The 11827-nt window shown below is 32.9% G+C and overlaps 1 non-coding gene across 1 annotated transcript; it reads left to right on the plus strand.

Moving 5' to 3' along the window:
• The first annotated feature begins 3404 nt into the window (after positions 1-3404).
• Positions 3405-3511, plus strand: LOC128295940 (small nucleolar RNA R71). The gene has a single exon (XR_008286489.1). It is a non-coding gene; the product is annotated as a small nucleolar RNA R71 (small nucleolar RNA).
• Positions 3512-11827: the final 8316 nt, after the last annotated feature.

An 11827-nucleotide genomic window follows, 5' to 3' on the forward strand; every position in this document is an offset into this window, starting at 1 on the left:
CTATTTGATTTTTGACACATTTTCTGTCTTGGATCTCAAGGTCAAATTCTTGGAGTAAAAGTATCCAACGAGTTAGCCTCGATTTCACATTTTTCTTCATGAGCAAGTATTTAATGGCCGCATGGTCAGTAAATACTGTAACTTTGGTACCTAAAAGATATGAGCTGAATTTGTCAAAAGCAAAAACTATAGCAAATAGTTCCTTTTTAGTTACTGTAATTGAGTTAGGCTCCTGTCAAAGTTCTACTTGCATAGTAAATAGGGTGAAACACTTTGTTTCTTCTTTGATCCATCACAGCTCCAACAACATAATCACTTACATCACACATTAACTCAAAAGGTAAGCTCCAATCAGGTATAATGATTATTGGGGCTGAGACTAACTGTTTTTTCAGATTTTCAAAAGCTTCCAAACATGCTTTGTTAAAATCAAACACTGTATCTTTCTCTAACAACAAACACAACGGTTTAGAAATTTTCGAGAAATCTTTGATAAACCTTTGATAAAAATCGGCATAGCCTAAGAAACTTTTGACTCCTTTCACATTAATTAGGGTCGGTAATATTTCAATTACATTCACCTTTGCTTTATCGACTTCAATTCCTCTATTTGAGATTTTATGCCCCAAGACAATCGCTTCCTTAACCATAAAATGACATTTTTCCCAGTTAAGGACAAGATTAGTCTCTTCGCATCTCTTCAGTACCTTAGCCAAATTACTCAAACAAATATCATAAGTGTTACCAAAGACTGAAAAATCATCCATGAAAACCTCAACAAAATTTTCAACCATATCAGTGAATATTGCCATCATGCATCATTGAAACGCTGTAGGTGCATTGCATAAACCAAAAGGCATTCGCCTAAAAGCAAACGTACTATATAGACAAGTAAAGGTTGTTTTATGTTGGTCCTCCAGAGCTACAACTATTTGGTTATGTCCCAAATAGACATCTAAAAAATAATAGAATTCATTACCTGCCAGTTGACCTAACATCTGATCCATAAAAGGCAACGGAAAATGGTCCTTTCGAGTGGCTTTATTCAATTTTCTATAATCAATACAGATTCTCCAACCAGTAACAGTTCTCGTTGGAATCAACTCATTATGCTCATTTTCAACAATCGTGATTCTACCTTTCTTCGGTAACACTGCACCGGACTTACCCATGAACAATCTGAAATAGGATAGATGATTCCTGCATGTAACCATTTGATTACTTCCTTTCTCACAACTTCTTTCATAATAGGATTGAGCCTCCTTTTCCCATCAATTCGAGCTCTTTCACCTTCTTCTAAAATAATTTTATGCATACAAAAAGAAGGGCTTATACCTCGAATATTAACTATGGTCCAACCAATTGCTTTCTTAAATTTCTTTAGAACAGTAATTAGTTGTTGCTCTTGTTCTTTCATTAGTTCTATTGAAATAATCATAGGCAAAGTGAAACAGTCACCTAAATAAACGTATTTCAAATGAGAAGGAAATACCTTTAGTTTGAGTTTAGGTGGTTCTTCAATTGACAACTTGGGTTACACAAATTCTCTAACTTTTAAATCCAATAGTTCAAACCGTGTGGATTGAATAAAATTTCTTGGATTGGCTTCCATCAAAGCCATGTTTTCTTCACCTTCTTCATCCTCCAAAGGGTTAAGATCTAAGGCTTTCTCTAATGGATCTTCTTCAAACTTGCTTTCCATAGAAACCAAGGTTTCTATTTCTTCCATAACTGAACACTCTTCTGCATGATCGGGAAATTTCATCGCTTTAAGAATGTTAAAGGTTACCTGATCGTCTTGAACTCACATGGTGAGTTCACCTTTCTGCACCTCAATTAACATTTTTTTCGTGGCTAAGAAAGGTCTCCCAAGGATGATCGACACTTCCTTATCTGCTTCAAAATCTAAGACAATGAAATCAGCAAGAAAAAAAATTATCAACTCTTACCAAAACATCCTCAATCTTTCCTTCGGGATATACTAAAGATCGATCCGCTAGCTGAAGCGTCACAGTTGTAGGTCTCATGTCACCTATCCCTAGCATCTTAAAAATAGACTTAGGCATCAAGTTGATACTCGCTCCTAAATTACAGAAAGCTTTACCACAGTAAGATTCACCAATGTTACAGGGTATAGTAAAGCTTCCTGGGTCTTTCAATTTCGGTGGCAGTTTGTTTTGCAGGAACGCACTTCACTCCTTTGTCAAAGCGACAGTCTCATACTCATTTAATCATTTCTTTCTGGACAGTATATCCTTCATAAACTTCACATAATTCGGCATTTGTTCTAAAGCCTCCACCAATAGAATATTGATGTGTAACTGTTCAGAACATCCAAAAACTTCTTGAATTGTACCTCATGTTTCTGCTTGTGTTGCTGCAATCTTTACGGATATGAAGGTGATGGAACTTTCGGTTGAACCGAATAATTGTTCTAAGTAGGTAAATCTGCATCCAAAGAAGATGTTAAAGTATTTAAATTCACTAAGTTAGGATTTACCTTGTCGTCTTTGCAGATTCTGACTCTTTTGGTGTAGGAATTTCAATAGTTGGTTGATTCTTCTTAATGGGCTTATCTTCGACATCAATCAATTGGGGTTCCAAAATTTTACCACTTTGTAATGCCACTGCCTTGATATGTTCTTTACCCAAATTTCTTATATTCTCAGTATCGCTCGTAAGGTTCCTTGCAGTCTATTACGAAACTCTGTACCTAACTGACCCATTTGTTTTCCAAATTTTTCAGTGTTGTTGCTTGGCTTTGGATCAAAGCGTCATTGTTTGCTATGTACGCTTTCAACAAGTTCTCCAAACTGTTTGATGCCTCAACTTGAATTGGTCTTGGAGCTTGCTAATTAAACCCTTGAGATTGGTTGGGACTATGCTGCAAGAAGTTCTTGTTCGATCCATTTCCTTGGTTGCTCTAAGAAAAGTTAGAATGATTACGCCATGAAGGATTGTAGAAGTTGGACTGGGGTCTTTTTCCACTCCTATTTTGATTTTGGTTCCTCACATAGTACACTAACTCGGGATTTGATGGACAATTCTCAAAAGAATGACCTTCCTCACAGTACACACAGGAAGCTACTTCAAACAGACTTGGTGGCTGAGCTACAAAATGATTAGCACTATTAGTGGTAAACTATTTTAACATTGAGGAAATAAATGATACCTGCGCTGATAACGAAGTGAGGGCGTCAACTTAATGAACTCCGGCTATGCGTCTTCTTGAAGCTGTTCGATTTGTTGGCCATTGATAGTTATTACTCGTGATCCTTTCAATGATCTCATAAGCCTTATTAGAAGACTTAGATAAAATTGCACCATTCACAGAAGCATCTACCATCAATCTTGTATGTGCATTGAAATCATTATAGAATGTCTCCAACTAGATACAATGAGGAATCCCATGATGAGGGCACTTACGAAGTAACTATTTGAATCGCTCCCAAGCCTCATACAATGACTCGTCATCCAATTGTTGGAAAGTTGTGATCTCTTTCCTCAACTTAGCATTTTTGCTAGGTGGGAAATACTTAACCAAAAAATATCTCTGCTAATTCTTGCCATGTAGATATGGAACTTGGTGGCAATAAATTGAGCCATGCTCATGTTCAATCTCGTAACAAGTACGGAAACAACTTCAGCCTCAATGTGCCTTCAATCACATCGGCTATCTTGAATGAATCACTGACCTCCATAAACAATCGAGGGTGGAGATGTGGATCTTCCATGGGCATACCACATCACTGGTTTCAATTCAAATTGGGTTGCCTTAATATTTGGCCTTCTAATTCCTGGATTTAACTCACTGGAAAGTGGCAAAGCATATTGTCTGATGCATCGATCCCTATCATCGGCAATGAGGATGGGATTCCATACATGATCTGCTTTATTACATTGGTCTTGATTTTGATTTCCAAGGTCCATCTCGACTTGTCTTTGAGCTTTTCATTCATGTCTAATTTGTCTAAAATTTTGCCCAATTTCAAGGTCTACAGGGATTAAATTGATAATTCGATCTATGCTCACAAACACCTGAAAAGAAATTCACAAAATTTAAAAATAATAAGTTAGTAATGTTAGAAATAAACCAAATTGGAAGTAATTAATTTCACAAAAGAAATAACTATGGCAACAGTTAACAATCACCAGCAACGGCGCCAAAAACTTGTAACGCGTAGGTTTGTGCAAGTGTACACAGTCGTTATCAAGTAATAAGTAAGTATGAGTTATTGTCTCCATAGGGATTGTATTTGTGCTAAATCACTTAATTTGTAAAATTATATTAACAATTTGGTAAATAAAAACAGAATATAGTTGAGAAGTGATGATTAAAATATATTAAACTAAATGCAATGTTCCCTAATGCAAATTAACCTAAGTATGCAAACTATATGAATGAAGTAGATTTTAGAAAAATTAAACACAATTTGCAACAATTATAACATAAATAAACTAGGAAAATTACTTTAATTATGCTCAACTTGTTATTAATATGCTTAATAACTTTCAGAAAAACATTCCATAACAACTCGATCTTTCACGAGTTTGGAAACCACATTAGGTCCTTTCGGAATCTTTTACTTAGTAAATACGCATTTTACTGATCCTTATTTACTAAGGGTTTCTTAGCATTCGTGTGAGGTAACAGGGACATGTTAGGTTTGAAACAGTTTAATCACACAAATCTAAAAACTATGTAGATAACAGACCTTGGTTAGAGTTGTTATGCAACCTGCAATTTAATCGGGTTAGGATCTAAATTGAGCCTGCACATTTCAATTATGTGTCCAATAGGTGTCTAGTTAGGATCGTTCAGCTAATTTAGGTGCATTTCAATCATGTATGAACGAAATATAGACTTGATTTTAATTAAAAACATGATCAATTGAGGCACAAATATTATAAGCATGAATCAAATAAATATTATTTAATCAAAGCAATCATCCTAGCTTAAATAAAATTAAGCTAACATTGTTGTAAACAAGAACAAAGAACACATAACAAACATTTTCAGATTAAATTAAAGAAAGGAAAGATTAAACCCAAATCAAAGTGGTTGTCACCCAAGACTCTGACTGACTAGGCTCCTTTGCTGATGGCTCTCCAAGGTGGCTGACCAAGGGCTCTTTAAGAGGCTTAACTGCTAAAATCTCTATGAAGAGACGATGCTAGGCGTAGGGAATGGAAAAGGCTAAGAGAATTTAGAGAGAAGAGAGAATGATGAATGATGAGGGATGAGGGATGATAAATGAGGGAATGAAGGGGTTATATTTATAGGTGAAGAGAAGAGGATAGTTTGCTAAAAATAGGAGGTTTCATCTCTTCAAGCATCTTCAATGGGTGGCTGGCCATGAATTGAGGAAATTGAGCTGATTTTTGCTCAATTTAAGTGCCACAACAACTCAGGACTGAGACTCGGTCAAGTGCAAATCTTCAGGTAAATCTCTAATTTCTTCAACATTGCAAGGACCTTGTACCAAAAAGTGGTTTATGTGGACAGCCAAGTGTAGTTGAAAATTGGGTTGGCTTGCTCTCCAATTTGGATGGTTTTATAATCCAATAAAGCTACCAGACTTGTCCAAAATAAATCAATAAATTAGAGGACCAAAGAATAAAATTTATCCAATTTAATTAATTAATTATAACCCAACTTATTAATGAAATATTTTAAAATGAATTATTAAATATAATTTTATATTTTATTATTTAATTTAATCATGCATGACCCATTTTGTGTCTTAAAAATATAATATGTTCTAATTAATATAAAATAAGCCATTTATTGCATGAAAACTATATAATAAAGCATAAAATCACATTTTAATAATTTTATGTCCCAAGTTCATATTTTCACATATTTCATTAATTTATTAAATAATTACTTAGTTTTAACAATGAATTTAAGCAAAAGGTGAAAAATTACATAGGAAAAATCCTATATATTTTTCAGTTTACAACACCATGTCACCTATATACATGTCACAATTTTTTACTCAAAATGACCAAATAACTACCGAATAGAGGATAGTGTGACCTTTGAAGTGATTTGGCTTGACGTGTTCTGCAAGGTGATGATCTACAAGGAAATGGGAAAATAAACAGGGTAAGCATATAAGATGCTTAGTAAGTTCATAGGCATTAAACAAAACTTATCTTATCTTTCAATTAATTACAATAAGCTACCATAATTTAACATAGTTTGGCTAGGCATGACAAATCACAACATCAATAAGGTGAGTTTTAATATATAATCAAACCATGCAATATCACAAGTATTTGACATGCCATTTCATGTCACAATAGATAACAACTCCAAATCTCATTCAATTAAAGAGTAATGTAATCATATATATATCAATAGCTTTATAAACAAATCATTTAATAATGTTTCATTTGAACATTGAGTTCATTTCGTCCCATTTCATATAAATTGTTTCACCTAATGAACCCAAGTAAATGGACTCGGATGCACAAGTAAGTATACCACGCTAGTTGCTCATCCAAGCTAGATACATTCATTTCAAGTTACCCGTTTGGGCTAAACATTTATAATGAAACTTCCGATTGCTTGTCCAAACTAAGTATATATACTATCAGGTTACCTGTATGATCTAAACCTTTAAAATGACATTACCTTACTCGTCTGAGCTAAACCTATGTCACATGTATTTGAGTATCCACAACAAATGCAAAACCTCGATAATATCTCTAATAAATCCCACATAAGTGTGCACAAAATCCTATTGTCATGCCAATTATGTCCTAACCTTTACTAATTTCACCCAGGCATCTTTTACACATATAAACATTTATTTACAATTTAGTCCAATTCTAACCTTTTGAATCAATTCACCACCAATCAACCCATAATCAAACATACATTGTAACATCCCGATTTTGGGCCTAGTCAGAACAGTGGTTTCGGGACCACAAATTTGAGGTCATAAAATTTATCTTAATACTCTTTTGAGGTCTATAGCATGATAATATGATTGTGTAAAAATTTTGTTAAGAAATTTTACCGTTTGAATGCTTAAATTGTGAAAAAGGGCTAAATCGCATAAAGTATAAAAGTTTTGTTCTACTAGCTAAAGGTGTTAAATAACTATGAAACATTAAAGTTGAGGTCCTTATTGTGTAAATAGACAAGTAAAAATGTGGTGGCTGGACATGGAATTTTTAATTTTGAAATTGGTCAAAGTTAGGTGAGTTGGTGACTTAATAGATAAAAAAAAAAAAAAAAGAAGAAAAGGCTATCATGGAAACAGCCATGGAAGCTTGAACATTTTCAGCAACTTACAACCCTTATTAGTAAGTCATTTTGATGGTCATTTTTGTTGATTTTTGTGTTTTTGGAACCCTTATAGCTTAATCTAGCTAATGAACGGACTATTTTACACTATGGCTGAAAGTCTAGGATTTTTCTGTGAGAGCATTAATGTTGTTTGCTAAAATTTTATGGAATAAAATGAATCTTGGTTGTTAGATAAACAACTTTTGTTAAGTGATTTTCATGAAAACACCTAAAGAGGACCTTTTTGTAAAAAAAATAAAATAGATGGTAAATGTGTGAAATAACTAAAATTGTGGGTTGTTATAAGCTCAATAAAGGTTTTTCTAGGCTTGGGTAGTGAAGAAATTTGATGAAAATCATTTTACGAGCCTAGAGGCTAAATTGTAATTATGTAAAAGTTTAGGGGTAAAGCTGTAATTTTTCCAAAATTTGATTTATGGACTGTTTTGAATAATGTGATAATTAAATAAGTGAAATTTTCTATTATAGATCAAGAAAAATGGAGTTTGGGCCTAGACCGAGGAAAGAGCAAGATCTTAGACTAAATCGAATTAGTTGTTCATATTTTGTACCGAGGTAAGTTTGTGTGTAATTGATATAGCATTCTACTATGTATTTAACCTTTAATGTTGCATGAATTGTATACTCGTCTTTGTAAAAATTATTGTTGTTGTTCGGCAAAGAATTGAGATGATGAAAGCCGGTTGAACCTTAGGGTACAAATGTCACGACATTTGGGGTGATGAGATCTCGTATAAGACCATATCTGGGATATGGCATTGCATCAGTATGTATCACATTGTAAGACCATATCTGGGATATGGCTTTGATATGAGATCCCATGTAAGACCATGTCTGGCACATGGCATTGGCATTGAGTTGTGATCCCATGTAAGACCATATCTGGGATATGGCGTTGGCATCTTACTACGTGAATGAGGTTTCCTGAGTATCCCTTAGTATTCCAAGTGGTTCAACGGGTAGTCCAAGGATGTGTCAAAGATATGAGGAGGTATGATCATATTGAAAAAAGGTACAACTATGTATGCCAAGCTCGTATTTATTGAGATTACGAAATGATACAACTTTGGTAAGATGAGAATGAAGGAATTATGATCTTGGTTTCTATTGAACTTTATGTAAATTGATTAAGATAGGATATGACTACAATGATTATTGAGAATGAGATGATTTCAGTTATGTATGTGTATGAAAATGCATATTTGTATTGCTTATTAATTATATGCAAACTTTCTAAGCTTTATGCTTACCTCTTCTCTTTTCCATTTTCTTATAGTATCGCCAAGCTAGCTTGGAGATCAAAGTACGTCGGAGGCCTGTTGTAACACCTTTAATCCGTATCCGTCGCTGGAACAGGATCATAAGGCGTTATAGAATGAAAGGCAAGTCCAAAAAATTAAATAAAACATTTATATAATCGTATGAATATTTCTCGAAAATTGACTAAGACTTAAATCAAAAGCTATTACAACTCTTAATTTGAACATTTCATATCATCGATATATTTGGGTATATCGTTCACATGTGTTAATAGCATACATATCACAAGAACAATTTCATATATGCGGCACTAGTAAAATAATAATTTATGCGAATCGCTAATATATATATATATATCACACATCATTACCAAATAATATGAACTTTCGGTTATAAATAAACTCACTTCATTTTCTAGTCCATTCGACTAATATAAATGATTTATACAAATTGCGAACTTATATATATATATATATGACCAGTAAATTTACATAAATAATCACACTTACAAAGATTTAAACGTACATATTTTTATATGGTTGATGTGGTAATATGCATTACTAAATTCATGCGTATCACATCAACATTACTGAAATCATATTTAAATGCAAGTACACATGCATGACTTTAATTAAATCCAACATATTATATGCCCATCTCATATATTAGATTCCTACTAATTAAATCATATATAGTCTATTTCTAAATTTTCATGAACATACATGCCGAAATACAATTGAACAAAACACCTCATTCAAGTTGATCAACTGTCCAATCATGAAAACAATTATCCACACACCATTCATACATTTACATTTTACGAAATAAATAATATATCATTATGAGCTTTAAACCTTTTCAAAATACAATCTTAAATCCAAAAAAAAAAAATACCAAGCCATAAGTATTACCCTATTAAATAAAAAAACATTTTTTTTACTAAGTTCATGAGCATGTTTCACTTATGAATTATCATAGTCGAAACAACCACAAACCTTTTAAAACCACTGCTCCTTGTCCAAACATCCAACATTTACCTCATATAATGAGCATACACAGCATGCAACTTATAACCATAATTAACATAGACCATGCCCAACATATTTAAATTCAAACAGATTAATTAGCCAATTTCGCATGATTTTATACACAACCAAAATTTATCATCCCAAAACACACTTTAGCCAATACATGCCATAATTCAAATTTAACTTATAAAAGTACCCAAAATAGTAGATAGTGTAATGAACATCGCAGACGATCCCCGAGCTTGTAACTTGATTTCCAAAATCTATAAAACAAACAAATATGCACATAGTAAACTATTATAGCTTAGTAAGTCATAAACAAATAGTAGACCTAACAAAGTATTTAACTCAATTAGGCTAACCAATATTTATAGTAACTATACACCATTAGTTCAACTTATAACTTGAAAATATATCTATATATATATATATATATACACACATCCGTACATGAACATCAGCTTGGCCGAATAGTCAAATAACCATATTGTCTATTTATCACACAACTTTCCAACCACTTGTTTTTACCCTATCGAATACACATATTCCTTTATATACAAGTTAAAGAGTCAAAATATCACAACAAGTAATTACATTCCTTGCTTGGCCGAATACTCACCTGAACAATTAAGCATATTAATAGTCAACTTCCCAACACAACTAGTTATAACATAATCATGCATGTATAAACTTTTTATTCATTAGTTAGAAAATCATAACATAATATCACACATTTATATGTATATCACCATCAAGGCCAATCACCCTTAATCACACACTTGCACATAATTACGAATCATTTCATGATACTCAACTTATATAACTACAGAACCGAATACACATATATACCTCACTTAAATTCATTATCATCGATTATACATGAATAAAAATAATATCAAGTACAAACTTACCTTATCATTAATAGTCAATAGACTAATTTGTACTTGGCCGTTTAACTCATATTTCATACTTGTACACAATTTACCTTTGCCCGATGAACCATTCGGAATTGGATAGGACACTCGGATAATCACATAAATCGTACAATGCCAATGTCCCAGACGTGGTCTTACATATAGCCACATATCGATGCCACTGTCCCAGACAGGGTCTTACTCGTAAACAAATATCAGAATTACAAATCGATGCCATGGACTTACTCGCACACATATATCAGAATCCTATATAATGACATATGTATCCTAGCTATTCCTAAGGTTCATACGGGGCTTCCAGACGTCGTATCTCGGTCGAATCGAACTGGGAAATGTCATAGCAAAATTTAACATATTCAGTCTTAGCATAATTTAAATATAACATTTCATAACAGCATGCAATTATAACATTATACTATCAATAAACACATCTATTTGCTTATAAACTTACCTCGGACGATGCAAAACGGAGTCGGACAGCTAGTCGACAATTTTCTTTTTTCCCCGATCCAAATCCGATTTATTTGGTTCTTGATCTAAACATATTTAAATTAAGCTCATTCAAACATATTTTCATTCAATTTAGTCCAAAAACACATAAATGGGTAAATTACCATTTTACCCCTGACATTTACAATTTTCACAATTTAGTCCCTATTGCACAAAACACAAAATACACAAAATTTCCTATACTTATGTTGGGCCGAATTTTACCCACTCTCAAACAAGTCCATATATTCAATTTATTTCACATTTTAGTCCCTCAAATTATTATTTTTTACAATTAAGTCCTTTTATTTAATCAGACACCTAAACGACAAAATTAAATCACGAAATTTTCACAGATATAAATTCACACAAAAGAAACACAAAAAATAATTTTTAATTATTTTTCTGACTCAGATTCATAGTCCTGAAATTTGATTAGGGTCTAAATCAGGCTGTTACGCCCGTTCACACTATCGATTAGATTATTTGGGTATAGTTGGTCTCAACATTTTGAACATGGCATGTATAGGAACATGGTATTTTTTTTATATGTCATATTGGTCTAGCCAAATGTGTTGGTTGATAATGATAGTTGATTTATTTTGTATATGGCCACGAGACATGGTGTATAGTGATTATTAGGCTGTAACCCTATTCATCTATGTATGTATGTGCCCATTTCCATTATGATATGGCCTATGGTTGTTATTGATTAAATTTTGTGTGGGTGTATAAGTTGGTATGAAAAATGCATGCATGCAAGTCTAAGAAATATTGCTTATTATGTATGCGAT

Source organism: Gossypium arboreum, chromosome 7 (genome assembly GCF_025698485.1).
Source record: "Gossypium arboreum isolate Shixiya-1 chromosome 7, ASM2569848v2, whole genome shotgun sequence".
Lineage (NCBI taxonomy): Eukaryota > Viridiplantae > Streptophyta > Magnoliopsida > Malvales > Malvaceae > Gossypium > Gossypium arboreum.